Below are 26,747 nucleotides of genomic sequence, written 5' to 3'. Positions count from 1 at the left end.
TTGTCAGAAGGACCCATTTATACTTTGCTGAATTCCTCCAGTGATGTTTCATTCCTCTTATTCACCAGTGGTCTGGACAACTCCCCAGCTGGGGAAGAGACCCCCCCTCTTCATCCAGCTTTGCTGAGGATACAGGGTGGTGTTACTTGTTGCCAGTTGGGTCAACTTTTTGATAACGATCTTTATTCAGGTTTTAACTTAAGCACCAGGTCTTCAGAGAGGGTGCCACGTCCTTCTCCCACATTCCTCAATTCCAACTCTGTCGCCCCAGTCTTGCGACATTGTCTACTTACTGACCTGCTGACATCCTCAGAAGCAGAGACTTTGTTTACCCCCGTTGCCAAGAGGGTGCTGGGCCCCAGGAGGGGCTTATATTTGACCAGATGCCTGCTGTGCACTGACGGGAGGTTTTTGAAAGCACATAGGTTCATGAACCTCATGCTAACACTCTGGAGACATTATTTAATCAAACACCTCAGTACCCTTTTGATTTTCAGTTTTAAGGACACAAGAGTGGATCACATCTTTTAGGCATCAGCACGACTCTGAGAGAATTCTGGGTAGAAATGCATTTCATAATTAAGTGGCTGAAATGTCTTTAACGTTTAGGACCTTATACCCTTCCCCCCACTGCACAGTCATGCCATATTATCAGCTTCAGGAAAAATATCTGTAAGGCAGACATGACAAAATATAAGTCTAACAACTGAAAGAGTCAATCTAAGTTAAAATCTTACTCAAACAAGGTAAGGCCTTTTAGTTCTACTGTAGCAATAACTTTTCACAAGTTCCAAAGTTCTGAACCAGAGACATGGCCCAACGAAATCTGGTGGACAGCCTCTGTCTCTCCGCACAGCCTGCAGGAAGAATGCTCAGAGGTTCAGTTGCGCTGGCTCTCAGAAAGAAAATTAGGTGAGAGCTTTTGTTTTCCAAGTTAAACATTCTGTCTTTAAAAAGCACAGAGGCTTTTAATGAAAGAAACACAGACCACAAAGACTTTCTGGGCTGAGATGCTCACGCTGGCCCTTCCCTGTGTCACTGAGGACAGCACCTAAGAGGCCAGGACAAAAAGAGGGAGGAAGCCACTGGTCCTACTCTGGTCCTGAACCACCCATGTAGCATCCATAAGAGCTACACCTGCAAGTGTTGAAGCAGCCGTGGGTCCTGCTGTGTGGGAACAGCCAGGGGTGGGGGCCAGGGTGCCTGCAGTTATGATCTCTGAGGTTCAAGTCCATTGTAGGAGAAACATAGGAGAAACATAGTTTCCTGAGGTTCCCTGACCTTGTCATGTTTGAGAATAGGACAGAAAGACGGAAGAGGAAACAGGTGACCCTGTGCTGGTGGCTTCCAGGCTTAGGCAGAGGCTGGGAGAGAAATCAGGGAGGTCAAGCTTAGTCAGAGCAGGAATGAGCAACCCACAGATCCAGAGAACAAACTAGTGTTAACCAGTGGGGAGAGGGTAGGGGGAGGGGCAAGATAAGGGTAGAAGATTCATAGGTACAAACCACTATGTATGTATAAAATAGATAAGCTACAAGGATCCGTTATACAACACAGGTAATATAGCCAGTGTTTTATACTAACTTTTAAAAAAATTTATTGGAGTATAGTTGATTTACAATTTGTGTTAATTTCAGTGAATGCCATATTATCAGCTTCAGGAAAAATATCAGTTGTACATATACATATATCCACCTTTTTTTTTTCCAGATTCTTTTCCCATATAGGTCATTAGAGAGTACTGAGTGGAGTTCCCTGTGCTATACAGCAGGTTCTTATTAGTTATCTATTCTATATATAGCAGTCTGTGTATATGTCAGTCCCAATTTCCCAATTTATCCCTCCCCCAACCCTGATCCCCTGGTAACCATAAGTTAGTCTTCTACATGCGTGCCTCTGCTTCTGTTTTGTAAATAAGTTCATTTGTACCTCCCTTTTTTTTAGATACCACATATAAGTGATATCATATGACAGTTGTCTTTCTCTGTCTGACTTACTTCACTCAGTATGGCAATCTCTAGGTCCATGCATGTTGCTGCACATGGCATTATTTCATTCTTTTTTTTATTTCTGAGTAATATCCCATTGTATACATATAGCACATCTTCTTTATCCATTCCTATGTTGATGGTCATTTAGGTTGCTTCCATGTCCAGGCTATTGTAAATAGTGCTGTAATGAACACTGAGGTGTATAATAACTTCAAATGGAGTATAATCTATTAAAATTTTGAATCATTATTGTACACTTGAAACATATAATATTGTAAATCAACTATACCTAAATTTAAGAAAGAAAGAAAAGAAATAAGCAGCCCAGATGCTGGGCAAATATGGAGGTGCAGCTACTGAGATGTGATGCATTTCATGGATTCTAAGACAAATCTGTTTTTATAATTTAGTATCTCTGAAATTGGGATGTGTCTCATAATAATGATCTTTGAGTACTCTGTTATCATTTAATCGGAACTACTTTTAAGTGACAAAACAAAGCCACGCGGGTAAATGATTCCATGACACTTGTTTTACTAAAAATAATACTGATAAGGGGAATATAATATGTGATCAGTGAAAACACAGGTCAACTTCAGAGAAATAAGCCAAACTTGGAGGGAAGAGGCAAGGCCCAGACCAGAGCAGAGGCCTGGAGCAAGCACTGCACGTGAGTCAAAAGCCAGAAGACACAAGAGGGGCTTACAAGGCCAGGACAAAGGCCTCGTGTGGAGGCTAGCGACCACAGCCCCTGAATGCTTCTGCCTGGATGTAAATGTTTGCAAGACTCAATGCCACTTTGGAAAGAAGGCCTTTTCTTCCTCCAGCCTATTTATTCACTTTTCAAACTCTTTCATCAATGTTAAATCCTTGCAGACTTCCTGACACACCAGGTAGTTACTAATCCCTTGCTCTGGGCTTCCAGGATTCTTTAATGATGTATGACACTTTTTGCAATTATTTACTCTTACATCACACTTCAATGAACACCTGTTCCCAGAATGTGGTTGTCAAATGAACAGTAACATTTGAAGCAATTACACATATGAATCGATTACAACCTCCGGTCAAAAGTTTATTTCACTGTGACTGCAAAGAAACTACTTGCAACACGGACAGTTCAAACATTTCCTACTGCCGGAGAGCATTTCAGAACCGCAAAATGAACAAAGAAAAATCTCAAGTTACTAAAGACACACGAGTGGACCTCTGGTCATGAGAAACGGAATCTCAAGATGGATGGTGTGCTGGGTGGGTGACAGATCACAGGAGTGTGGGTGAATCTCATTCAAACAAGAGCTGCTAGTTTCAAAGGCTTCCAACACTTCATTCATCCATCACTTTACAGACATCACGAAAGGAGCAACAAATATTTATCCACACCCAACGGCAAAGAACCACTACGATCTGAGAAGCAATCAGTATGTATGGTGAAGTGTCAAGCACGGAACCACCTGGAAAATCCCTCAAGTCCTAGGATGCAAAAGCGACGAAAAGTCGGAAAAAAGAGGGCCTCAGCCCTCTAAACGATACCTTGTTTGGGCCAGCTACGTGACTGGATGGGAGACCGCCTGGGAATACCGGGTGCTGTAGGCTTTTTGCCACCCGCTCCGCCTTCTCCTTTACTCGTCCGCGGCGGTGGCCGCCGGCTCCGCCCGCGCCGGACCCCGCTGCAGGCCCCACCTCCTCAGGCCCCTCCCACCACAGCGCGCGACGGAGGGGGCGCTCCCCGCTGGCCTGGCCGGTCTGGCGGCCAGAAGGCGGCCCTGGAAGGCAGCCGCACCCCCAGACGCTCCCGGGGTGGCTGGCCCGGACCCAGACTCCGCTGCGGGCCCGCGAGCCCCTCGACCTGCACCTGGCCGCCCCTGACTGGCGCCCAGCCCCGGCGCCGCCACCTGTGTGCCGGTGTGTCCCTCCACAGCTCCCTCCGGCACAAGCCCCCCCCCCCCTCCGCCGTGTCGCCGCGGCCGGGGACGGGAGCGGGATCGAGGGCAGGGGCCGCTTCCCCGGGCCTGCCGGCCACCAGGGGCGGGGTCCTGAGCTAGGCGGGTGGCGTGGGGGTAAGGGTGGCCTTGCTGGCGCTAAGGGGCCGTGACGACTCAAAGGTGGCTGCCAGTGGCTTCGGGCCAGATGCTGTCGGGCAGGAGGGCCGGCCCGGGCTGCGGCTGGGCTGCGCCTAGCGCCGCGTGGGCAGGCAGTTGGCATGCTCAAGGGACCGCGGGCCCCGGGCCCTGAAGCCTCCGGGGCCACGTCCGTCCCTGTGAGCGACGTGCGGGATTTGGGGCGGGGCGCCAAGCGCCGAAAGGGTTTGCTGGGTTACGCTCGCCCTGGGCTGGGAGGTCGCCAAGCCCTCCGCCACCGCCCGATACCCGAGACCTCCGTTCCCCCTTCCTGGTCGGGCGACGAGGCCCTGCCGGGACGGGCTGGCCGCCGAGCTGGAGGTAAGGCGCAAGCGCCAGCGAAACTGGGCCTCAAGAGGCAGCCCGCGGCCCCCGCCCCCGTCTACGGCCATACCACCCTAAACGCGCCCGATCTCGTCTGATCTCGGAAGCTTAAGCAGGGTCGGGCCTGGTTAGTACTTGGATGGGAGACCGCCTGGGAATACCGGGTGCTGTAGGCTTTTTGCCTCCCGCTCCGCCTTCTCCTTTTGTCGCCCGCGGCGGTAGCCGCCGGCTGCGACCCCGCCGGGAACCGCTGCAGGCCCCACCTCCTCAGGCCCCTCCCACCACAATACGCGTCGGAGGAGGCGCTCCCATCCTGCCTGGCCAGCTGGGTCTGTCACATCACTGTCTCCAGGGCAAAAGACTCTTAATGTTCCTCAAACACCAGGCACTTAACGTTTTCCCCGATGAGAACCTCTTCCCTGCTTGCCTTCAGGCTTGGCGCCCAGCACACACTCAGCCTGGCTGACTCATGCGGAGCTGGCTCAGGGCTCAACCCTCCCATCGCCCCTGCTGGGTCAGGTGCTTCCACACACCCCAGGCTCTCCTCCCTGTAGCGGCTTTCCCACTGCATACAATGACCCTGTCGTGCTCTGGAGAATGACTCTCTAGCAGGCAGGGTCTATAGTTTGTGAACCTTTTTTTTACATTGTGGTTAAAATACACATATCAAAATTTACCATTTTGACCTTTTTAAGTGTATGGTTTAGCGATGTTAAGTACACTGATAATGTGGTACAACCGTCTCCACTGTCCATTTCTAAGACTTATTCATCAATCCAAATTGACATCCTGTACCCATTACACGGTAACACCCGATCTCCCCTCTCCCAGCCCCCATAACCTCTCTTCTGCATTCTCTATCTAGGAACTGGCCTGTTCTAAGTGGGATCATACATTATTTGTCCTGTTGTCTCTGGCCTATTTCATGTAGCATAATGTTTTCAAGGTTCTTCCTTATTGTAGCCTGTGTCAGAATTTCCTTCCTGTTTAAGGAGTAATACATTCCATTGCATGGATCATATAGCTTGTGAATCTTTACACTCCCAGGCTTGACCCAGCCCTTGGCAAGTGTTTCTTGGATGAACAAATAAATGCGTGGTCCATCCCTGAGAGGCGGACATATGCCCGAGTTAGTTGAAGACATTCACGTGATTGCCCAGGAAAAGACACAAGTTACCAATGGAAACTTTCAATGCAAACATAAATATAAGTAAAACATCAACATAAATAAAAATAAAAATTTTAATTTTCACAGAAGAGAATAATCAACATTTTCCCCCTGAGTGTCATCAGGAGCATAAAAGAACTCCTGTTATTGAAATCCAATCTCAAAATGAAGTCTCTGAGATTTTTCTTTCAATGCCTGGGCTCAAGTCCACCCTGCAGAGGAGAACTCAGCAGGAGATGATCCCTCCTCCACCCGCAGCATCTACCCTAGTCTCCCCTCTCCCATCCTGCATGCTCCCTCCCCTTGTACAGCCTTGTCCATCCCAGCCCTCAGAGCTGGCAAGGCTGCCACTGGCACGCCCCCAATCACTTCACAAGCTCTTCTTACAGTCCTCCTTTTCTCTCATGGTTGGATAGTATTCTATTGTATAAATATACCACATTTTCTTTGTTAATTTATTTGTTGATAGTCATTTAATTTATTTCCATATCATGGCTGTTGTGAGTAATGCTGCCATCAACATGGGAGTGCAAGTGTCTCTTCAGTAACCAGTTTCCATTTCCTGTGGGTTTATACCCAGGAGCGGGACTGCTGCATCACATGGTGGTTCTACTTTTCATTTTTGAGGAACTTCCATACTGTTCTCCACAGTGCTGCACCAGTTGACAATCCCACAAACGGTTCACAAAGTTTCCCTTTTCTCCATATTCTCATTAACGTTTGTTATTTTTGTCTTCTTGATGATCAACATTCTAATAGACGTGAGGTGAGACGACATCATGGTTTCGATTTGCTTTTCCCTGATGATTAGTGATGTTGAGCACCTTTTCATGTCCCTGTTGGTAATTTGTATGTCTTCTTTGAAAAACTGTCTGTTTAGTTCCTCTGCTCATTTTTTAATCAGATTGTTTTATGAGTTTTATGAGTCCTTTATATGTTTTATATATTAACCCCTATTCTGATATATAGTTTGCAAAATTTTTCTCCCATCCTGTAGGTTGCCTTTTCACTTTGTTGATCGTTTCTTGTACTGTGCAGAAGCTTTTAAGTTTGATGTAGTCCCATCTGTTGATTAGGTTGTTGTTGTTTGTGCTTTTGATGTCACATCCAAAATATCATTGACAAGGCCAATATTGAGGACAGTCTTCCCTACGTTTTCTTCTAGGAGTTTTATGGTTTCAGATCTTAGGTTTAATTGTTTGATCCATTTTGAGTTAATTTTCTGAGTTGTGTAAGATAGTATTCCAGTTTCATTTTTCTGCATGTGGTTCTCCAGTTTTCCCAAAACCATTGTTGAAGAGACTGTCCTGTCCCCACTGGAAGTTTCTGCCTTCATTATTGGATTTTAGCTGTATGTATATGCAGGTTTCTAATTCTGGGCTTTCCATTCTGTTCCATTAGTCTATAGATCTGTTTTTATGCCAGTATTATTACTGAATTAATTACTATAGCTTTGTAGTATAGTTTGAAATCAGAAACCATCATGCTTACGGTTTTGCTTTTCTTTCTCTATTACTTTGGCCATGTGGGATTTTTTTTTGTCATTTCATCCAAATTTTATGATTGTTTTTTCTATTCCTATAAAAATGCCCCTGGATCACCCATACCGGGAGCACGTGGCAGGTGCGGCAGCCAGCGACACGTCCCTCTTCTGCTGGGCAGTGGCCTGGGAGGCCTGTGCACCCTGTCTCCAACCCTGTTGCGCTGTGTGAACCCAAAGGTAAACTAAACTCTCAAACCCCTCCAAAACAAATTGCCACTGGAATTTTGATAGGGTTTGATTTGACGTTTTCACAAAATTAACTCTTTCAAATAATGAACACAGGATGTCTTTCCATTTATTTGTGTCTTCTTTGATTTCTTTCCCTAAAGTCTTGTAGTTTTGGTTGTACAGATCTTTCACTTTCATGGTTAAATTTATTCCTAGGTATTCTGTTGTGTTTGATGGTATTGTGAATCTTTCTGTGAGTTTTCTTTAATAGTTTTTCAGATGTTTCATTGTTAGTTTATAGAAAAGCAAGTGATTTCTGTGCATTGATTTCATATCCTGCAAATTTACGGAATTCATTGATTACATCCAACAGATTTTTAGTTGAGTTGGAATTTTTAATATATAAGATCATAGCATCAGCCAAATAGCAAAAATTTACTTGTTCTTTTCCAATTTATATATCTTTTCTTTCTTTGTCTTGGCTGATTTCTGTAGTTAGGACTTCCAGAATTATGTTGAATAAGAGTAGAGTCAGCACTCTTATTTTGTTCCTGATCTTAGAGGAAAAGCTTTCAATGTTTCTCCATCGAGTATGATGTTAGCTCTGTGTTTGTTGTATATGTCCTTAATATGTTGAGGTGTGTTCTTTCTATCCCCAGTCTGTTGAGGGTTTTTATCATGAAGCGATGTTGTATTTTATTAAAAGCTTTTACTGCATCTATTGAAATGATCATATAATCTTTATCTTTCTTTTTTTTTTTTTTTTTGCAGTACGCGGGCCTCTCACTGTTGTGGCCTCCCCCGTTGCAGAGCACAGGCTCCCGACGCGCAGTCTCAGCGGCCATGGCTCACGGACCTAGCCGCTCCACGGCAAGTGGGATCTTCCCAGACCGGGGACACGAACCCATGTCCCCTGCATCAGCAGGCGGACTCTCAACCACTGCGCCACCAGGTAAACCCATGTCTTTCACTTTATTAATGTGGGGTATCACATTTTGATTTGCATACATCAAACGCTCCTTGCATCCCAGGGATAAATCCCACTTGGTTATGGTGTATGATCCTTTTCATGTGTTCTTGGATTTGGTTTGCGAATATTTTGTTGAGAGTTTTTGTATCTACGTTTATCAGGGATATTGGTCTATAGTTGTTTTCTTTTAAATTAATTAATTAATTTGGTTGTGCCAGGTCTTAGCTGTGGCTTGCTGGCTACTTCTTTGTGGCTTGTGAACTCTTTACTTGCGGCATGCATGTGGGATCTAGTTCCCTGACCAGGGATCCCGAACCTGGGCCCCCTGCATTGGGAGTGTGGAGTCTTAACCACTGTGCCACAAGGGAAGTCCCTATAGTTTTCTTTTCTCGTGCTGTCCTTATCTGGCTTTGGTATCAGAGCAATGTTTGCATCATAGAAAAAGTTTGGACACGTTTCCTCCTCTTCAAATTTTGGAAGACTTTAAGAAGGATTGGTGTTAATTTTTCCTTAGACAGTTCATAGAATTCACCAGTGAAGCCACCTGGTCCTGAGGTTTTCTGTGTTGAGAGGTTTTAGATTACTGATTCAATCACCTTCCTCATTATTTGTCTGTCAGACTTGCTATTTTTTTTTCCTGGTTCAGTCAGTCTTGGTAGGTTGTATGATTCTAGGTAATTACCCATTTCTTGTAGGTCATTTTTTGTTGGCATAAAGTTTTGCATAGTAGTTTCTCATGATCTTATGTATTTCTGTATTAACAGTTTAATGTCTCCTCTTTCATTTCTAACTTTGTCTTTTCTCTTTCTTCTTAGTTAATGTAGCTAAAGCTTTCTCAATTTTGTTTATTTTTTATAAAAGATCCCTCCTATTGTTTTCTGCTCTCTATTTTCATTATTTCCACTCTGGGCTTTATTTCCTTTCTTCTGCTAAATTTGGGTTTACTTTGTTCTACTTTTTCTAGTTCCTTGAGGTGTAAAGTTAGGTTGTGTATTTTCTTTTATTTATTTATTTTTAATAAGTTTATTTTATTTATTTATTTTTGGCTGCATTGGGTATTCATTGCTGCGTTCAGGCTTTCTGTAGTGGCGGCGAGTGGGGGCTACTCTTCATTGCGATGTGCGGACTTCTCATCGCGGTGGCTTCTCTTGTTGCAGAGCACAGGCTCTAGGCATGTGGACTTCAGTAGTCGTGGCACATGGGCTCAGTAGCTGTGGCTCGCGGGCTCTAGAGTGGAGCGCAGGCTCAGTAGTTGTGACACACGGGCTTAGTTTCTCCGCAGCATGTGGGAATCTTCCCAGACCAGGGATTGAACCAGTGTTCCCTGCATTGGCAGGCAGATTCTTAACCACTGTGCCACCAGGGAAGCCCCAGGTTGTGTATTTTAGGCTTTTCTAATGTTAATCTATGAATATTTCTCTATAAACCTCCCTCTGTGGACTGCTAGGGGTGTTGGTAAGTTGTGTTCCTATTTTCATTTGTTTTGAGACTTTCTTTGATTTCTTCTTTGACCCATTGATTTTTTCATGAATGTTTTGTTTAGTTTCCTTTATTTGTGGATTTTCCAGCTTTCCTCCTTGTTGTTGATTCTAGTTTGAATTATTGTGGTTCGAAAGGATACCTGGTATGATTTCAATCTTCCTAAACTTGCTAAGAGTTGTTTTATGTCCTATCGTATAATCAATCTTAGAAATGTGCAGTGTGCACTTAAGAAGAATGTATATTCTGCTGCTGTTGGATGGAATGTCCTATAGGTGCCTGGTAGATCCATTTGGTCTAATGTATGGTTTAAGTTCATCATTTCTTGATGAGTTTTGGTCTGGATGATCTATCAATTGTTGAAAGTGGGATGCTGAAATACCCTACTATTAATCTTTCTGTGTCTCCCTTCATATCTGATAGTATTTACTTAATGTATTTAGGTGTTCCAGCGTTGGGTGTGTATGTGTTTATTATTATATCTTTTTGATGGATTGAGTACTTTATCATTTTATTTTTTTAAATAAATTTATTTATTTTTGGCTTCATTAGGTCTTAGTTGCTGTGCTCAGGCTTTCTTTTCAGTTGCAGTGAGCAGGGGCTACTCTTCGTTGCGGTGCGCAGCCCTCTCATTAAGGTGGCTTCTCTTGTTGCGCATCACAGGCTCTAGATGTGCGGGCTTCGGTAGTTGTGGCACATTGGCTCAGTAGTTGTGCCTCGTGGGCTCTAGAGTGAAGGCTCAGTAGTTGTGGCACACGGGCTTAGTTGACCCACTGCATGTGGGACTCCTCCCAGACCAGGGCTCGAAGCCACGTCCTCTGCATTGGCAGGTGGGTTCTTAACCACTGGGCCACCAGGGAAGCCCACTTTCTCATTTTATAATCACCTTCTTTGTCGCTTGTTAGTATTTTTGGCTTAAAGTCTATTTTGTCAGATATAAGTGTAGTTTTTCCCACTTTGTATTGGTTTCCAGGTGCATGGAATATAATTTTCTGTCCTTTCACTTTGGTTCTATGTTTGTCCTTAAATCTGAAATGGGTCTTTCTTACAGTTGGGTGTCATTATTTTAAATTCATTCAGCCACTCTGGGACTTTTAATGGTGAAATCAATCCAGTTACAATTAGAGTAGTTATTGATATGTAGGGATTTACTAATGCCAATTTATGAGTTGCTTTCTTGTTGTTTTGTATTGGCATAGTTTCTTTCCCTGTCTTTCTCAGCCTACTTCATAAATTGCTTAATTTCCCTGGTGGTACGCTCTGTTTCCCCTTTCTTTGCCTTTTGTGGATCTACTCTAGTTTTTTGCTTTGTGGTTATTTTGTGAATTATATAAAACATCTAATAGATAAAATAGTCCATTTTAACCCAGAATTGCCAAAGCAATCCTAAGGAAAAAGAACGAAGCTGGAGGCATAAACTGCCCAGACTTCAGACTATATTACAAAGCTACATTAATCAAAATGGCATGGCATTGGCACAAAAACAGACATATAGATCAGTGGAACAGAATAGAGAGCCCAGAAATAAACCCACACTCCTACAGTCAATTAATCTTTGACAAAGGAGGCAAGAATGTAAAATGGAGAAAAGACAATCTCTTCAGCAAGTGGAGTTGGGAAAGCTGGACAGCCACATGCAAATCAATGAAGTTAGAACACTCCCTCACACCATACACATAAATAAACTCAAAATGGCTTAAAGACTTAAGTATAAGTCATGATACCATAAAACTCTTAGAAGGGAACATAGGCAAGACATTCTGACATAAATTGTAGCAATGTTTTCTTAGGCCAGTCTACCAAGGCACTAGAAATAAAAGCAAAAATAAACAAATGGGCAATCAAACTTAAAAGCTTTTTCACAGCAAAGGAGACCATTAACAAAAAGAAAAGACAATATACGGACTGGGAGCAAACGTTTGCAAATGATGCAACCGACAAGGGATTAATTTCCAAAATATACAAATAGCTCCTACAATTCAATAACAAAAAACAAATAACCCAATTGAAACATGGGCAGAAGACATAAATAGACAATTCTCCAAAGGAGACATACATATGGCCAATAGGCACACGAAAATATGCTCAACATAGAATAACTTATAATGGAAAAGAATCTGAAAAAGAGTATCTATTTATAGGTTTGTAATGTTGTCGGCTACTTTTTTTGGCCATGCCATGTGGCTTGTGGAATCTTAGTTCCTTGACTAAGGATGAAACCCGGGACCACGGCAGTGAAAGCACCGAGTCCTAACCACTGGACTGCCAGGGAATTCCCTCAGCTACTGTTTCTTTAAAGAAACTATCTGCCCCCTTCTTCCTCTCTTCTTCTGGAATCCCAGTTAGCTGGATATTTGCCTTTCTGAAGGAAACCAATGGCTCTCTCAGGCTTTCTTCACTCTTAGGAAATCTTAGTTCTATTCCTCTTCTAACTGTATTCTTCCTACGGTTGTATCCTCCAGGTCACCCATTCTTCCACCTGGTCTGCCTTGCCGCACATGCTGTCCATGGCATTCTTCATCTCATTCATGCATTGAGTCTTTCAGTCCACAATATTTTTATAATTTCAAAATCTTTGGTAAGGAAATCCTTCTTTTCCTTACATTTATATTTATTACCGGGTTTACTGAATTGCCTTTTTGAGTTTTCTTGTAGCTTGTTGAATTTCTTCTTAATAGGTATTTAATATTCCATGTCTTTGTGTTCAGTTGCTGGAGAATTTTCTCTTTGCGATAACATATTTCCCTGGGTTTTCGTAGTGCTTAAATATATGCAACTGTGCATTCACATTTGAAGTAGCAGACACCCTTCTTAGGTAAGGATTTATGTTTACTTTGGTTCTTACAATGGACCAAGTGGGCTATTAGAAACATTTATTTTGTATTCCAGGAGGTGGCACTGTAAGTCAAGTTTGTGGTTACTCCTTTGCCCACTGATTGCAGCCTGTTTTGTGAGCAAGCTCCCCGACTCCTGGATGCGTCTCTACGGAGGCACTAGGGGTGCACACACAAGCTGGCATCAGAGTCGGCGGAGCCGTGGGGTTAGCAGTGTGGCTTTGGGGACGTCTGCAGCCTGGGTGGGAGACTCTGGTGTGGGATAATCCAAGCCTAGTGGGCAGATCCTATGCTGACTTCTGAAGCAGACAACAGGAACCTGCTCCTATAATGTTGTAACGTTCCTATCTGCTTTCTTTCCTTACTCTTTCCACCGCCCAGACATGGAGGTCCCTCCTGGAAGGGTGCTGTAGGATTTTTACCTCCAGCTCCACCTTCTCCTTTAGTAGCTTGCGTCGGTGGCCGCAGGCTCCGCCACGACCGGGCACCGCTGCAGAACCCACCTCCTCAGTCCCCTCACACCAGAGCGCGCCGGAGTGGGCGCTCCCCGCCTGCCTGGCCGGCCAGGCGGCCAGAAGGCGGCCCTGGAAGGCAGCGGCACACCAGACGCTCCGGGGGTGGCCTGCTGGGACCCAGACATGGCCGCGGACCCGGGTGCCCTCCGAGTGGCTCGTGAGCCCCTCGACGTGCAACTGGCCGCCCCCGCTGGAGCCCAGCCCCGGCGCTGCCACCTGTCTGCCGGGGTGTCTCTCCACAGCTCCCTCCGGAAAAAGCCCCCCTCTCCCCCGTTTCGCCGTGGCCGGGGGCGGGAGCGAGATCAAGAGCTCGCTTCCCGTCCCGGGGTCGCCTCCCCGAGCCTGCCGGCCACCAGCGGCAGGGTCTTGAGGTCGGCCGGTGGCCTGGGGACAAGGGTGGCGTTGCTGGGGCTACGGGGCCGTGCCGACTCAATGGTGGCTCCCAGTGGCTTCGGGCCAGCTGCTGTCAGGCAGGAGGGTCGGGCCGGGCTGTGGCACGGCTGCGCCTAGCGCAGGGCGGGCGGGCGGGTGGGATGCCCAAGGGACCGCGGGCCAAGGGCCCTGAAGCCTCCGGGGCCACGTCCCTGTGAGCGCCCTGTGGGATCTGGGGCGGGGTGCCAAGCACCGAAAAGTTTGCGGTGTCTCGCCCGCCCTGGGCTGGGTGGTCGCCAACTCCTCCGCCACCCCCCGGTACCCGAGACCTCCGTTCCCCTGCCTAGCCGGGCGGCGGGGCCCTGCCAGGGCGGGCGGGCCGCTCGGCTGGCGGTAAGGCCCAAGGGCCTGCTAAGCTGCGCCTCAAGAGGCAGCCCGCGAAGCCCCTGGCGTCTACAGCAAAACCACCCTAGACGGGCCCGATCTCGTCTCGATCTCGGAAGCTAAGCACGGTCGGGCCTGGTTAGTACTTGGATGGGAGACCTCCTGGAGTGGAGAGCTCCTGGGAACACCGGGTGCTGTAGGCTTTTTGCCTCCCGCTCCGCATTCTCCTTTTGTCGCCCACGGCGGCGGCGGCGTCCGTCTCTGCTCCCGCCGGGTACCGCTGCAGGCCCCACCTCCGCAGGCCCCTCCGTCCACAGCAAGCGTCTGATGGGGCACTCCCCGCCTGCCTGACCGGCCAGGCGGCCAGACGGCGTCCCTGGAAGGCAGCGGCACACCAGACGCTCCGGGGGTCCCCTGACGCGAAACAGACATGGCGGCAGACCCGGGTGCCGTCCATGCGGCCCGCGAGCCCCTCGACCTGCACCTGGCGGCCCCCACTGGAGCCCAGCCCCGGCTCCGCCACCTGTCTGCCAGGGTGCCTCTCCACAGCTCCATCCGGAAAAAGCCCCCTCTCCACCGTTTCGCCGCGGCCGGAAAGGGATAGAGGGCCCAGGCCGCTTCCGCGGGCCTGCCGGCAACCTGGGGCGGGGTCCTGGGCTCGGACGGTGGTGTGGGGGCAAGGGTGGCGTTGCTGGGTCTACGGGGCTTTGCCAACTCAATGGTGGCTCCCACTGGATTCGGGCCAGCTGCCGTCGGGCAGGAGGGCCGGCCCGGTCTGCGGCCGGGCCGCGCCTAGCGCAGCGTGGGCGGGCAGGTGGGATGCCCAAGTGACCGCGGGCCCCGGGCCCTGAAGCTTCCGGGCCCACGTCCCTGTGAGCGACCTGTGGCATCTGGGGTGGGACGCCAAGCGCCGAAATGTTTGTTGGGTCCCGCCCGCCCTAGGCTGGGTGGTCGCCAACACCTCCTCCGCCACCTGCTACCCGAGACGTCCATTCCTCTGCCTAGGCGGTTGGCGGGGCCCAGCCGAGACGGGCGTGCCCCTGGCCTGGCGGTAAGTCCCATGGTCCTGCTAAGCGACGCCTCAAGAGGCAGCCCGCGACCCACGGACACCTACTGCCAAACCAGCCTAGACGGGTCCTATCTCGTCTGAGTCTACGAAGCTAAGCAGGCTCGGGCCCGGTTAGTACTTGGATGGGAGACCTCCGTGGATTGGGGAGCTCCTGGGAATACCGCGTGCTGTGGGCTTTTTGCCTCCCGCTACGCCTTCTCCTTTTGCCGCCCGTGGCGGTGGCGGCGGCCGTCTCCGCCCCCGACGGGTACCGCTGCAGGCCCCACGTCCTCAGGCCCCTCCCTCCACAGCAAGCGTCTTATGGGGCGCTCCCCTCCTGCCTGCCCGGCCAGGCGGCCAGAAGGCGTCCCTGGAAGGCAGCGGCACAACAGACGCTCCGGGGGCGGCCTGTCGCCATCCAGACATGGCCGCGGACCCGGGTGACGTCCGTGCGGCCCACGAGACCCACGACCTGCACCTGGCCACAGCCACTGTAGCCCAGCCCCGGCGCCGCCACCTGTCTGCCGCGGTGTCTCTCCACAGCTCCATCCGGAAAAAGACCCCCCCTCTGTGGTTTCGCCGCGGCCGGGGGCGGGAGTGGGATCGAGGGTCCAGGCCGCATCCCCGTGCCTGCCGGCCACCTGGGTCGGGGTCCTGAGCTCGGACGGTGGAGTCGGGGCAAGGGTGTGGTTGCCGGGTCTAAGGGGCCCTGCCAACTCAATGGTGGCTCCCAGTGGCTTCGAGCCAGCTGCTGTCGGGCAGGAGGGCCGGGCCGGTCTGCGTCTGGACTGCGCCTAGCGCAGCGCGGGCGGGCGGGTGGGATTCCCAAGGGACCGCGGGCCCCGGGCCCTGAAGCCTCCGGGGCCACGTCCCTGGGAGCGGCCTGTGGGATCTGGGGAGGGGCGCCAAGCACCGAAAAGTTTGCGGTGTCTCGCCCGCCCTGGGCTGGGTGGTCGCCAACTCCTCCGCCACCCCCCGGTACCTGAGACCCCCGTTCCCCTGCCTAGCCGGGCGGCGGGGCCCTGCCGGGGCGGGCGGGGCGCTCGTGTGGCTGTAAGGCCCAAGGGCCTGCTAAGCTGCGTCTCAAGAGGCAGCCCACGAAGCCCCCAGTGTCTACGGCCAAACCACCCTAGACGGGCCCGATCTCGTCTCGATCTCGGAAGCTAAGCAGGCTCGGGCCTGGTTAGTACTTGGATGGGAGACCTCCTGGACTGTAGAGCTCCTGGGAACTCCGGGTGCTGTAGGCTTTTTGCCTCCCGCTCCGCCTTCTCCTTTTTTCGCCCGCGGCGGCGGCGGCGTCCGTCTCTGCCCCCGCCGGGTACCGCTGCAGGCCCCACCTCCGCAGGCCCCTCCGTCCACAGCAAGCGTCTGATGGGGCGCTCCCCGCCTGCCTGACCGGCCAGACGGCCAGACGGCGTCCCTGGAAGGCAGCGGCACACCACACGCTCCGGGGGTCCCCTGGCACCAAACAGACATGGCGGCAGACCCGGGTGCCGTCCATGCGGCCCGCGAGCCCCTCGACCTGCACCTGGCGGCCCCCACTGGAGCCCAGCCCCGGCTCCGCCACCTGTCTGCCAGGGTGCCTCTCCACAGCTCCATCCGGAAAAAGCCCCCTGTCCACCGTTTCGCCGCGGCCGGAGAGGGATAGAGGGCCCAGGCCGCTTCCGCGGGCCTGCCGGCCACCTGTGGTGGGGTCCTGAGCTCGGACGGTGGTGTGGGAGCAAGGGTGGCGTTGCTGGGTCTGCGGGGCTTTGCCAACTCAATGGTGGCTCCCACTGGATTCGGGCCAGCTGCCGTCGGGCAGGAGGGCCGGCCCGGTCTGCGGCGGGGCCGCGCCTAGCGCAGCGTGGGCGGGCAGGTGGGATGCCCAAGTGACCGCGGGCCCCGGGCCCTGAAGCTTCCGGGGCCACGTCCCTGTGAGCGACCTGTGGCATCTGGGGTGGGACGCCAAGCGCCGAAATGTTTGCTGGGTCCCGTCCGCCCTAGGCTGGGTGGTCGCCAACACCTCCTCCGCCACCTGCTACCCGAGACGTCCATTCCTCTGCCTAGGCGGTTGGCGGGGCCCAGCCGAGACGGGCGTGCCCCTGGCCTGGCGGTAAGTCCCATGGTCCTGCTAAGCGACGCCTCAAGAGGCAGCCCGCGACCCACAGACACCTACTGCCAAACCAGCCTAGACGGGTCCTATCTCGTCTGAGTCTACGAAGCTAAGCAGGCTCGGGCCCGGTTAGTACTTGGATGGGAGACCTCCGTGGATTGGGGAGCTCCTGGGAATACCGCGTGCTGTGGGCTTTTTGCCTCCCGCTACGCCTTCTCCTTTTGCCGCCCGTGGCGGTGGCGGCGGCCGTCTCCGCCCCCGACGGGTACCGCTGCAGGCCCCACGTCCTCAGGCCCCTCCCTCCACAGCAAGCGTCTTATGGGGCGCTCCCCTCCTGCCTGCCCGGCCAGGCGGCCAGAAGGCGTCCCTGGAAGGCAGCGGCACACCAGACGCTCCGGGGGTCCCCTGACGCCAAACAGACATGGCGGCAGACCCGGGTGCCGTCCATGTGTCCCGCGAGCCCCGCGACTTGCACCTGGCCACAGCCACTGTAGCCCAGCCCCGGCGCCGCCACCTGTCTGCCGCGGTGTCTCTCCACAGCTCCATCCAGAAAAGACCCCCCCTCTGTGGTTTCGCCGCGGCCGGGGGCGGGAGTGGGATCGAGGGTTCAGGCCGCATCCCCGTGCCTGCCGGCCATCTGGGTCGGGGTCCTGAGCTCGGACGGTGGAGTCGGGGCAAGGGTGTGGTTGCCGGGTCTAAGGGGCCCTGCCAACTCAATGGTGGCTCCCAGTGGCTTCGAGCCAGCTGCTGTCGGGCAGGAGGGCCGGGCCGGTCTGCGTCCGGACTGCACCTAGCGCAGCGCGGGCGGGCGGGTGGGATGCCCAAGGGACCACGGGCCCCGGGCCATGAAGCCTCCGGGGCCACGTCCCTGGGAGCGGCCTGTGGGATCTGGGGAGGGGCGCCAAGCACCGAAATGTTTGCGGTGTCTCGCCCGCCCTGGGCTGGGTGGTCGCCAACTCCTCCGCCACCCCCCGGACGCGAGACCACCGTTCCCCTGCCTAGCCGGGCGGCGGTGCCCTGCCGGGGCGGGCGGGGCGCTCGTGTGGCTGTAAGGGCCAAGGGCCTGCTAAGCTGCGTCTCAAGAGGCAGCCTGCGAAGGCCCCAGTGTCTACGGCCAAACCACCCTAGACGGGCCCGATCTCGTCTCGATCTCGGAAGCTAAGCAGGGTCGGGCCTGGTTAGTACTTCGATGGGAGACCTCCTGGACTGGAGAGCTCCTGGGAACACCGGGTGCTGTGGGCTTTTTGCCTCCCGCTACGCGTTCTCCTTTTCCCGCCCGTGGCGGTGGCGGCGGCCGTCTCCGCCCCCGACGATTACCGCTGCAGGCCCCACGTCCTCAGGCCCCTCCCTCCACAGCAAGCGTCTTATGGGGCGCTCCCCTCCTGCCTGCCCGGCCAGGCGGCCAGAAGGCGTCCCTGGAAGGCAGCGGCACAACAGACGCTCCGGGGGTGGCCTGTCGCCATCCAGACATGGCCGCGGACCCAGGTGACGTCCGTGCGGCCCACGAGCCCCACGACCTGCACCTGGCCACAGCCACTGTAGCCCAGCCCCGGCGCCGCCACCTGTCTGCCGCGGTGTCTCTCCACAGCTCCATCCGGAAAAAGACCCCCCCTCTGTGGTTTCGCCGCGGCCGGGGGTGGGAGTGGGATCGAGGGTTCAGGCCGCATCCCCGTGCCTGCCGGCCACCTGGGTTGGGGTCCTGAGCTCGGACGGTGTGGTCGGGGCAAAGGTGTGGTTACCGGGTCTAAGGGGCCCTGCCAACTCAATGGTGGCTCCCAGTGGCTTCGAGCCAGCTGCTCTCGGGCAGGAGGGCCGGGCCGGTCTGCGTCCGGACTGCGCCTAGCGCAGCGCGGGCGGGCGGGTGGGATTCCCAAGGGACCGCGGGCCCCGGGCCCTGAAGCCTCCGGGGCCACGTCCCTGGGAGTGGCCTGTGGGATCTGGGGAGGGGCGCCAAGCACCGAAAAGTTTGCGGTGTCTCGCCCGCCCTGGGCTGGGTGGTCGCCAACTCCTCCGCCACCCCCCGGTACCTGAGACCCGCGTTCCCCTGCCTAGCCTTGCGGCGGGGCCCTGCCGGGGCGGGCGGGGCGCTCGTGTGGCTGTAAGGCCCAAGGGCCTGCTAAGCTGCGTCTCAAGAGGCAGCCCGCGAAGCCCCCAGTGTCTACGGCCAAACCACCCTAGACGGGCCCGATCTCGTCTCAATCTCGGAAGCTAAGCAGGGTCGGGCCTGGTTAGTACTTGGATGGGAGACCTCCTGGAGTGGAGAGCTCCTGGGAACACCGGGTGCTGTAGGCTTTTTGCCTCCCGCTCCGCCTTCTCCTTTTGTCGCCCGAGTTGGCGGCGGCGTCCGTCTCTGCCCCCGCCTGGTACCGCTGCGGGCCCCACCTCCGCAGGCCCCTCCGTCCACAGCAAGCGTCTGATGGGGCGCTCCCCGCCTGCCTGACCGGCCAGACGGCCAGACGGCGTCCCTGGAAGGCAGCGGCACACCAGACGCTCCGGGGGTGCCCTGACGCCAAACAGACATGGCGGCAGACCCGGGTGCCGTCCATGCGGCCCGCGAGCCCCTCGACCTGCACCTGGCGGCCACCACTGGAGCCCAGCCCCGGCTCCGCCACCTGTCTGCCAGGGTGCCTCTCCACAGCTCCATCCGGAAAAAGCCCCCTGTCCACCGTTTAGCCGCGGCCGGAGAGGGATAGAGGGCCCAGGCCGCTTCCGCGGGCCTGCCGACCACCTGTGGCGGGGTCCTGAGCTCGGACGGTGGTGTGGGAGCAAGGGTGGCGTTGCTGGGTCTGCGGGGCTTTGCCAACTCAATGGTGGCTCCCACTGGATTCGGGCCAGCTGCCGTCGGGCAGGAGGGCTGGCCCGGTCTGCGGCCGGGCCGCGCCTAGCGCAGCGTGGGCGGGCAGGTGGGATGCCCAAGTGACCGCGGGCCCCGGGCCCTAAAGCTTCCGGGGCCACGTCCCTGTGAGCGACCTGTGGCATCTGGGGTGGGACGCCAAGCGCCGAAATGTTTGCTGGGTCCCGCCCGCCCTAGGCTGGGTGGTCGCCAACACCTCCTCCGCCACCTGCTACCCGAGACGTCCATTCCTCTGCCTAGGCGGTTGGCGGGGCCCAGCCGAGACGGGCGTGCCCCTGGCCTGGCGGTAAGTCCCATGGTCCTGCTAAGCGACGCCTCAAGAGGCAGCCCGCGACCCACGGACACCTAATGCCAAACCAGCCTAGACGGGTCCTATCTCGTCTGAGTCTACGAAGCTAAGCAGGCTCGGGCCCGGTTAGTACTTGGATGGGAGACCTCCGTGGATTGGAGAGCTCCTGGGAATACCGCGTGCTGTGGGCTTTTGCCTCCCGCTACGCCTTCTCCTTTTGCCGCCCGTGGCGGTGGCGGCGGCCGTCTCCGCCCCCGACGGGTACCGCTGCAGGCCCCACGTCCTCAGGCCCCTCCCTCCACAGCAAGCGTCTTATGGGGCGCTCCCCTCCTGCCTGGCCGGCCAGACGGCCAGAAGGCGTCCCTGGAAGGCAGCGGCACAACAGACGCTCCGGGGGCGGCCTGTCGCCATCCAGACATGGCCGCGGACCCGGGTGACGTCCCTGCGGCCCACGAGCCCCGCGACCTGCACCTGGCCACAGCCACTGTAGCCCAGCCCCGGCGCCGCCACCTGTCTGCCGCGGTGTCTCTCCACAGCTCCATCCGGAAAAAGACCCCCCCTTTTTGGTTTCGCCGCGGCCGGGGGCGGGAGTGGGATCGAGGGTTCAGGCCGCATCCCCGGGCCTGCCGGCCACCTGGGTCGGGGTCCTGAGCTCGGACGGTGGAGTCGGGGCAAGGGTGTGGTTGCCGGGTCTAAGGGGCCCTGCCAACTCAATGGTGGCTCCCAGTGGCTTCGAGCCAGCTGCTGTCGGGCAGGAGGGCCGGGCCGGTCTGCGTCCGGGCTGCGCCTAGCGGAGCGCGGGCGGGCGTGTGGGATGCCCAAGGGACCGCGGGCCCCGGGCCCTGAAGCCTCCGGGGCCACGTCCCTGGGAGCGGCCTGTGGGATCTGGGGAGTGGCGCCAAGCACCGAAAAGTTTGCGGTGTCTCGCCCGCCCTGGGCTGGGTGGTCGCCAACTCCTCCGCCACCCCCCGGTACCCGAGACCCCCGTTCCCCTGCCTAGACGGGCGGCGGGGCCCTGCCGGGGCGGGTGGGGCGCTCGTGTGGCTGTAAGGGCCAAGGGCCTGCTAAGCTGCGTCTCAAGAGGCAGCCTGCGAAGGCCCCAGTGTCTACGGCCAAACCACCCTAGACGGGCCCGATCTCGTCTCGATCTCGGAAGCTAAGCAGGGTCGGGCCTGGTTAGTACTTGGATGGGAGACCTCCTGGACTGGAGAGCTCCTGGGAACACCGGATGCTGTAGGCTTTTTGCCTCCCGCTCCGCCTTCTCCTTTTGTCGCCCGCGGCGGCGGCGGCGTCCGTCTCTGCCCCCGCCGGGTACCGCTGCAGGCCCCACCTCCGCAGGCCCCTCCGTCCACAGCAAGCGTCTGATGGGGCGCTCCCCGCCTGCCTGACCGGCCAGACGGCCAGACGGCGTCCCTGGAAGGCAGCGGCACACCAGACGCTCCGGGGGTCCCCTGACGCCAAACAGACATGGCGGCAGAACCGGGTGCCGTCCATGCGGCCCACGAGCCCCTCGACCTGCACCTGGCGGCCCCCACTGGAGCCCAGCCACGGCTCCGCCACCTGTCTGCCAGGGTTCCTCTCCACAGCTCCATCCGGAAAATCCCCCTGTCCACCGTTTCGCCGCGGCCGGAGAGGGATAGAGGGCCCAGGCCGCTTCCGCGGGGCTGCCGGCCACCTGTGGCGGGGTCCTGAGCTCGGACGGTGGTGTGGGAGCAAGGGTGGCGTTGCTGGGTCTGCGGGGCTTTGCCAACTCAATGGTGGCTCCCACTGGATTCGGGCCAGCTGCCGTCGGGCAGGAGGGCCGGCCCGGTCTGCGGCCGGGCCGCGCCTAGCGCAGCGTGGGCGGGCAGGTGGGATGCCCAAGTGACAGCGGGCCCCGGGCCCTGAAGCTTCCGGGGCCACGTCCCTGTGAGCGACCTGTGACATCTGGGGTGGGACGCCAAGCGCCGAAATGTTTGCTGGGTCCCGCCCGCCCTAGGCTGGGTGGTCGCCAACACCTCCTCCGCCACTTGCTACCCGAGACGTCCATTCCTCTGCCTAGGCGGTTGGCGGGGCCCAGCCGAGACGGGCGTGCCCCTGGCCTGGCGGTAAGTCCCATGGTCCTGCTAAGCGACGCCTCAAGAGGCAGCCCGCGACCCACAGACACCTACTGCCAAACCAGCCTAGACGGGTCCTATCTCGTCTGAGTCTACGAAGCTAAGCAGGCTCGGGCCCGGTTAGTACTTGGATGGGAGACCTCCGTGGATTGGAGAGCTCCTGGGAATACCGCGTGCTGTGGGCTTTTGCCTCCCGCTACGCCTTCTCCTTTTGCCGCCCGTGGCGGTGGCGGCGGCCGTCTCCGCCCCCGACGGGTACCGCTGCAGGCCCCACGTCCTCAGGCCCCTCCCTCCACAGCAAGCGTCTTATGGGGCGCTCCCCTCCTGCCTGGCCGGCCAGACGGCCAGAAGGCGTCCCTGGAAGGCAGCGGCACAACAGACGCTCCGGGGGCGGCCTGTCGCCATCCAGACATGGCCGCGGACCCGGGTGACGTCCCTGCGGCCCACGAGCCCCGCGACCTGCACTGGCCACAGCCACTGTAGCCCAGCCCCGGCGCCGCCACCTGTCTGCCGCGGTGTCTCTCCACAGCTCCATCCGGAAAAGACCCCCCCTCTGTGGTTTCGCCGCGGCCGGGGGCGGGAGTGTGATCGAGGGTTCAGGCCGCATCCCCGTGCCTGCCGGCCATCTGGGTCGGGGTCCTGAGCTCGGACGGTGGAGTCGGGGCAAGGGTGTGGTTGCCGGGTCTAAGGGGCCCTGCCAACTCAATGGTGGCTCCCAGTGGCTTCGAGCCAGCTGCTGTCGGGCAGGAGGGCCGGGCCGGTCTGCGTCCGGACTGCGCCTAGCGCAGCGCGTGCGGGCGGGTGGGATGCCCAAGGGACCGCGGGCCCTGAACCCTGAAGCCTCCGGGGCCACGTCCCTGGGAGCGGCCTGTGGGATCTGGGGAGGGGCGCCAAGCACCAAAAAGTTTGCGATGTCTCGCCCGCCCTGGGCTGGGTGGTCGCCAACTCCTCCGCCACCCCCCGGTAACCGAGACCCCCGTTCCCCTGCCTAGCCGGGCGGCGGGGCCCTGCCGGGGCGGGCGGGGCGCTCGTGTGGCTGTAAGGCCCAAGGGCCTGCTAAGCTGCGTCTCAAGAGGCAGCCCCCGAAGCCCCCAGTGTCTACGGCCAAACCACCCTAGACGGGCCCGATCTCGTCTCGATCTCGGAAGCTAAGCAGGGTCGGGCCTGGTTAGTACTTGGATGGGAGACCTCCTGGACTGGAGAGCTCCTGGGAACACCGGGTGCTGTGGGCTTTTTGCCTCCCGCTACGCCTTCTCCTTTTCCCGCCCGTGGCGGTGGCGGCGGCCGTCTCCGCCCCCGACGGTTACCGCTGCAGGCCCCACGTCCTCAGGCCCCTCCCTCCACAGCAAGCGTCTTATGGGGCGCTCCCCTCCTGCCTGCCCGGCCAGGCGGCCAGAAGGCGTCCCTGGAAGGCAGCGGCACAACAGACGCTCCGGGGGCGGCCTGTCACCATCCAGACATGGCCGCGGACCCAGGTGACGTCCGTGCGGCCCACGAGCCCCAAGACCTGCACCTTGCCACAGCCACTGTAGCCCAGCCCCGGCGCCGCCACCTGTCTGCCGCGGTGTCTCTCCACAGCTCCATCCGGAAAAAGACCCCCCCTCTGTGGTTTCGCCGCGGCCGGGGGTGGGAGTGGGATCGAGGGTTCAGGCCGCATCCCCGTGCCTGCCGGCCACCTGGGTTGGGGTCCTGAGCTCGGACGGTGTGGTCGGGGCAAAGGTGTGGTTACCGGGTCTAAGGGGCCCTGCCAACTCAATGGTGGCTCCCAGTGGCTTCGAGCCAGCTGCTGTCGGGCAGGAGGGCCGGGCCGGTCTGCGTCCGGACTGCGCCTAGCGCAGCGCGGGCGGGCGGGTGGGATTCCCAAGGGACCGCGGGCCCCGGGCCCTGAAGCCTCCGGGGCCACGTCCCTGGGAGCGGCCTGTGGGATCTGGGGAGGGTCGCCAAGCACCGAAAAGTTTGCGGTGTCTCGCCCGCCCTGGGCTGGGTGGTCGCCAACTCCTCCGCCACCCCCCGGTACCGGAGACCCCCATTCCCCTGCCTAGACGGGCGGCGGGGCCCTGCCGGGGCGGGCGGGGCGCTCGTGTGGCTGTAAGGCCCAAGGGCCTGCTAAGCTGCGTCTCAAGAGGCAGCCCGCGAAGCCCCCAGTGTCTATGGCCAAACCACCCTAGACGGGCCCGATCTCGTCTCGATCTCGGAAGCTAAGCAGGGTTGGGCCTGGTTAGTACTTGGATGGGAGACCTCCTGGACTGGAGAGCTCCTGGGAACACCGGATGCTGTAGGCTTTTTGCCTCCCGCTCCGCCTTCTCCTTTTGTCGCCCGCGGCGGCGGCGGCGTCCGTCTCTGCTCCCGCCGGGTACCGCTGCAGGCCCCACCTCCGCAGGCCCCTCCGTCCACAGCAAGCGTCTGATGGGGCGCTCCCCGCCTGCCTGACCGGCCAGACGGCCAGACGGCGTCCCTGGAAGGCAGCGGCACACCAGACGCTCCGGGGGTCCCCTGACGCCAAACAGACATGGCGGCAGACCCGGGTGCCGTCCATGCGGCCCGCGAGCCCCTCGACCTGCACCTGGCGGCCCCCACTGGAGCCCAGCCCTGGCTCCGCCACCTGTCTGCCAGGGTTCCTCTCCACAGCTCCATCCGGAAAATCCCCCTGTCCACCGTTTCGCCGCGGCCGGAGAGGGATAGAGGGCCCAGGCCGCTTCCGCGGGCCTGCCGGCCACCTGTGGCGGGGTCCTGAGCTCGGACGGTGGTGTGGGAGCAAGGGTGGCGTTGCTGGGTCTGCGGGGCTTTGCCAACTCAATGGTGGCTCCCACTGGATTCGGGCCAGCTGCCGTCGGGCAGGAGGGCCGGCCCGGTCTGCGGCCGGGCCGCGCCTAGCGCAGCGTGGGCGGGCAGGTGGGATGCCCAAGGGACCGCGGGCCCCGGGCCCTGAAGCTTCCGGGGCCACGTCCCTGTGAGCGACCTGTGACATCTGGGGTGGGACGCCAAGCGCCGAAATGTTTGCTGGGTCCCGCCCGCCCTAGGCTGGGTGGTCGCCAACACCTCCTCCGCCACCTGCTACCCGAGACGTCCATTCCTCTGCCTAGGCGGTTGGCGGGGCCCAGCCGAGACGGGCGTGCCCCTGGCCTGGCGGTAAGTCCCATGGTCCTGCTAAGCGACGCCTCAAGAGGCAGCCCGCGACCCACGGACACCTACTGCCAAACCAGCCTAGACGGGTCCTATCTCGTCTGAGTCTACGAAGCTAAGCAGGCTCGGGCCCGGTTAGTACTTGGATGGGAGACCTCCGTGGATTGGAGAGCTCCTGGGAATACCGCGTGCTGTGGGCTTTTGCCTCCCGCTACGCATTCTCCTTTTGCCGCCCGTGGCGGTGGCGGCGGCCGTCTCCGCCCCCGACGGGTACCGCTGCAGGCCCCACGTCCTCAGGCCCCTCCCTCCACAGCAAGCGTCTTATGGGGCGCTCCCCTCCTGCCTGGCCGGCCAGACGGCCAGAAGGCGTCCCTGGAAGGCAGCGGCACAACAGACGCTCCGGGGGCGGCCTGTCGCCATCCAGACATGGCCGCGGACCCGGGTGACGTCCCTGCGGCCCACGAGCCCCGCGACCTGCACTGGCCACAGCCACTGTAGCCCAGCCCCGGCGCCGCCACCTGTCTGCCGCGGTGTCTCTCCACAGCTCCATCCGGAAAAGACCCCCCCTCTGTGGTTTCGCCGCGGCCGGGGGCGGGAGTGGGATCGAGGGTTCAGGCCGCATCCCCGTGCCTGCCGGCCATCTGGGTCGGGGTCCTGAGCTCGGACGGTGGAGTGGGGGCAAGGGTGTGTTTGCCGGGTCTAAGGGGCCCTGCCAACTCAATGGTGGCTCCCAGTGGCTTCGAGCCAGCTGCTGTCGGGCAGGAGGGCCGGGCCGGTCTGCGTCCGGACTGCGCCTAGCGCAGCGCGGGCGGGCGGGTGGGATGCCCAAGGGACCGCGGGCCCCGGGCCCTGAAGCCTCCGGGGCCACGTCCCTGGGAGCGGCCTGTGGGATCTGGGGAGTGGCGCCAAGCACCGAAAAGTTTGCGGTGTCTCGCCCGCCCTGGGCTGGGTGGTCGCCAACTCCTCCGCCACCCCCCGGTACCCGAGACCACCGTTCCCCTGCCTAGCCGGGCGGCGGGGCCCTGCCGGGGCGGGCGGGGCGCTCGTGTGGCTGTAAGGCCCAAGGGCCTGCTAAGCTGCGTCTCAAGAGGCAGCCCGCGAAGGCCCCAGTGTCTACGGCCACACCACCCTAGACGGGCCCGATCTCGTCTCGATCTTGTAAGCTAAGCACTGTCGGGCCTGGTTAGTACTTGGATGGGAGACCTCCTGGACTGGAGAGCTCCTGGGAACACCGGGTGCTGTAGGCTTTTTGCCTCCCGCTCCGCCTTCTCCTTTTGTCGCCCGCGGCGGTGGCGGCGTCCGTCTCTGCTTCCGCTGGGTACCGCTGCAGGCCCCACCTCCGCAGGCCCCTCCGTCCACAGCAAGCGTCTGATG

The 26,747-nt window shown here is 57.5% G+C and overlaps 1 non-coding gene and 7 pseudogenes across 1 annotated transcript; all 8 read left to right on the top strand.

Moving 5' to 3' along the window:
- The first annotated feature begins 4,491 nt into the window (after positions 1 to 4,491).
- Positions 4,492 to 4,611, top strand: LOC115803711 (5S ribosomal RNA). Its single transcript, XR_004024483.1, has one exon. It is a non-coding gene; the product is annotated as a 5S ribosomal RNA (ribosomal RNA).
- Positions 4,612 to 13,935: 9,324 nt separating this feature from the next.
- On the top strand, positions 13,936 to 14,071 carry LOC115803717 (5S ribosomal RNA; annotated as a pseudogene).
- Positions 14,072 to 16,027: 1,956 nt separating this feature from the next.
- On the top strand, positions 16,028 to 16,163 carry LOC115803718 (5S ribosomal RNA; annotated as a pseudogene).
- Positions 16,164 to 18,117: 1,954 nt separating this feature from the next.
- LOC149747201 (5S ribosomal RNA) lies at positions 18,118 to 18,253 on the top strand (annotated as a pseudogene).
- Positions 18,254 to 19,167: 914 nt separating this feature from the next.
- On the top strand, positions 19,168 to 19,303 carry LOC149747200 (5S ribosomal RNA; annotated as a pseudogene).
- Positions 19,304 to 21,258: 1,955 nt separating this feature from the next.
- Positions 21,259 to 21,394, top strand: LOC149747199 (5S ribosomal RNA; annotated as a pseudogene).
- Positions 21,395 to 23,346: 1,952 nt separating this feature from the next.
- LOC149747198 (5S ribosomal RNA) lies at positions 23,347 to 23,482 on the top strand (annotated as a pseudogene).
- A 914-nt stretch (positions 23,483 to 24,396) lies between these two features.
- On the top strand, positions 24,397 to 24,532 carry LOC149747197 (5S ribosomal RNA; annotated as a pseudogene).
- Positions 24,533 to 26,747: the final 2,215 nt, after the last annotated feature.

Source organism: Delphinapterus leucas, chromosome 16 (assembly GCF_059928025.1).
Source record: "Delphinapterus leucas isolate spDelLeu-1000000601 "Yukka" chromosome 16, BTC_Dleu_Yukka2, whole genome shotgun sequence".
Lineage (NCBI taxonomy): Eukaryota > Metazoa > Chordata > Mammalia > Artiodactyla > Monodontidae > Delphinapterus > Delphinapterus leucas.
The sequence above is the reverse complement of the archived record's forward strand: the minus strand, read 5'-3'. Positions and strand labels throughout refer to the sequence as shown.